The sequence below is a fragment of the Nerophis lumbriciformis genome, linkage group LG07, assembly GCF_033978685.3.
Source record: "Nerophis lumbriciformis linkage group LG07, RoL_Nlum_v2.1, whole genome shotgun sequence".
Lineage (NCBI taxonomy): Eukaryota > Metazoa > Chordata > Actinopteri > Syngnathiformes > Syngnathidae > Nerophis > Nerophis lumbriciformis.
In genome coordinates, this window is record NC_084554.2 from 12277954 (window position 1) to 12281231 (window position 3278).

Sequence of the window (3278 nt, forward strand, 5' to 3'; positions counted from 1 at the left end):
TAAGGCCATTGCACAATACATATATTGCACAGATATAGCTAAAATACACTACTTTTTAAACTTTACCAGACACACTAGGTCAGTGGTTCTTAACCTGGGTTCGATCGAACCCTAGGGGTTCGGTGAGTCGGCCTCAGGGTTCGGCGGAGCCTCCGCCACGGAGGTAAAGACACATCCGACTTATCGTGTAAATAAAAACTTCTCCCTATTGGCGTATTATGGATACCCCCAAACAATGTTTCCTCTAATTTTCCATCTGATTTGCAGGTTTTTGGATTGATCGATTGAAACGTTTACTAGCAGATTGCAAAGGAAGAGAATACACAGTACATTTTACACAGTACATATTTCGTAAAATTGACCACTAAATGGTAACACCCCAATAAGTTTTTCAACTTGTTTAAGTCGGGGTCCACGTCAATCAATTCATGGTAATGTGTGTAAGGTGTGTAATTTGTTGTGAATTCATGCACTGTGTTGGTTTTGTTCTTTGAACAAGGTGATGTTCATGCACGGTATGTAAACATATAACTTTGTCTTGAATTTGAAAAAAACAAACATTTTATTTTTCACTAAAGAAGGTTTTCGGTGAATGCGCATATGAAACTGGTGGGGTTCGGTACGTCCAACAAGGTTAAGAACCACTGCACTAGGTATATTTGCATAAAGTATTGGGTTGGTATCGCCGATAGCGGCCCGAATTTTACTCGGTATCGAAAGAAAATCCGTGATAACGCCTAAGTCTAAAAACATAACTTTTATTTAATTTTTATATTTATGTATTTATTTATTTATTTATTTATTTTTTACTAAAAACATAACTATAGTGTGTTTCTCGGGTTCCGCGACGCGCAAACAGCAACTCCCTGCCATACTACGGCTTTCAGTCGTAAAAGATATAACGAAAATAACAACGCATTCAAAATGTTTGGACATTTTCGAAAACGGTAGAAAGATATTTTAGTTGTACTGATTGATTGATTGAAACTTTTATTAGTAGATTGCACAGTACAGTACATATTCCGTACAATTGACCACTAAATCAGGGGTCCCCAAACTTTTTGACTCGGGGGCAGCATTGGGTTAAAAAAAAATTGGCCGGGGGCCAGGCTGTATATATACAGTATATATATATATATATATATATATATATATATATATATATATATATATATATATATATATATATATATATATATGTCTTAATAAGATTATCCAAAAAATAGTGCTCGATACCGTAGTAGAGCGCAATATATGTATGTGTGGGGAAAAATCACAAGACTACTTCATCTCTACAGGCCTGTTTCATGAGGGGTTCCCTCAATCATCAGGAGATTTTAATAGAAGCATTCACATACCATGGTTTATATAGGGCACAGAACGGGTAGGTACAGGCAGGCGTAGGGGCGTGGTGATTGGCTCATGTGTTACCTAGGAGGTGTTTCCGTGCTGATACAATTTCGCTGCGCTTGTTGAGGGATGCCAGGTCTGGACGGTATATAATAAACAGTTTCTCTTTCAAGCATAGGTTGCATCTTTTATTACCACTATTGTAAGGTGTGCTGGATGCAAGAATTTGCAAGCACACCTTATAATAGTGGTAATAAAAGATGCTTGCAAATTCTTGCATCCAGCACACCTTACAATAGTGGTAATAAAAGATGCAACCTATGCTTGAAAGAGAAACTGTTTATTATATACCGTCCAGACCTGTCATCCCTCAACAAGCGCAGCGAAATTGTATCAGCATGCCGTCACAGACCGAAACACCTCCTAGTTAACACATGAGCCAATCACCACGCCCCTACGCCAGCCTGTACCTACCCACTCTGTGCCCTATTTAAACCATGGTATGTGAATGCTTCTATTAAAATCTCCTGATGATTGAGGGAACCCCTCATGAAACAGGCCTGTAGAGATGAAGTAGTCTTGTGATTTTTTCCCACACATACATATATATATATATATATATATATATATATATATATATATATATATATATATATATATATATGCATTGTCTTTATAATCCGTTTTGTCATTTAACATCAATTAACTCTTGGAACTCTTTACCACCAGACCTCCGCAACTTAGATTCAATATCCCTCTTCAAATCAAGACTCAAAACACACCTATTCCCGACTGCTTATTCATTGTAATCATATTTTCTTTTCTGTTTGTTGTTGTTGTTGTTGTTTTTAATCCAATTTGATTTTATTGTTGTGATTTTGTACGGTGTCCTTGAGTGCCCAGAAAGGCGCCTTATAAATAAAATGTATTATTATTATTATTATTATTATTATTATTAACATTGATGTTTATCAACATTTAACATTGTCACGTTATCGATTGGAAAATTCATTTTTAGACAATATGATTTGCCTGAGCGGCTAGGAGACACCGAGAATAACAAGCGGTAGAAAATGGATTAGAAAGGAAAGATTAAAAAAAGAACAAATAAAAAAATAAAATAATGTTTTAACTTGGGACTTCCTGTGGGCCGCGGGCCGTAGTTTGGGGACCCCTGCACTAAATGGTAACACCCGAATAAGTTTTTCAACTTGTTTAAAGTGTGGTCTTCGGTTGTTTCAGTCAACAATTTGGCGAACTGTTGTTTAAAAAATAAATTGTAAAATGTCTTTATTTTGGGAAGAAAAAAAAAACTGCCGTCAAATCGAGGTTTGGGAGTGGCTGACATTTGGCGCATGCGCTGACGGATCGGACTGTGACTTACAAAAAAATACAAATCATTTTCTTTATTGAAGTTTTTAACATTAGTGATTGTTTAGTTTTTGTTTTGCCTAATTTCAAATCCAATTTTACCGATATGCTTCCCCATGCTGCAGTACCACAGTTTGTCCGCATAATGCCGCTGTTGCACAACTTTTTACACTACAACAAGAGAGCGCGTCCTGGAAAATGGTACCAAAAAAAGACCAAACTCAGTTCCGGCCCGGAGCTTTTCTTCTTAACTCACATTATGGGTCCAAAGGGAAAGGATTGATGACTTTAATGACGTCACGCGTTTTTTTTTTAAAAAGGCATGGCGAGGGCCGAGTGTGAGACTTCGGCGGAGGGGCCAACAAACAGTCTTGTGTTTAATTTGTCTGCCAGATAGAAGATATTTGCAGAGGGCAAACCTCGTTAAATCTGACAAGGGCTCTCAACATTTCGCAAGCAGGCAAAAGGTTTTTCAAAGTGCAAAATCTCCATTTAAAAAGTTTCCCCCTCTCTCCTTCCAATGGCTTGTTAGTTTGCAAAGAACAAAGAATAGCGAG

The 3278-nt window shown here is 37.2% G+C and overlaps 1 protein-coding gene across 3 annotated transcripts in view; it reads left to right on the plus strand.

Annotated features, from left to right (window-relative positions):
• The window catches only part of rnf32 (ring finger protein 32), a 221848-nt gene that overhangs the window by 18810 nt on the left and 199760 nt on the right, over positions 1-3278 (plus strand). The window lies entirely within an intron of this gene.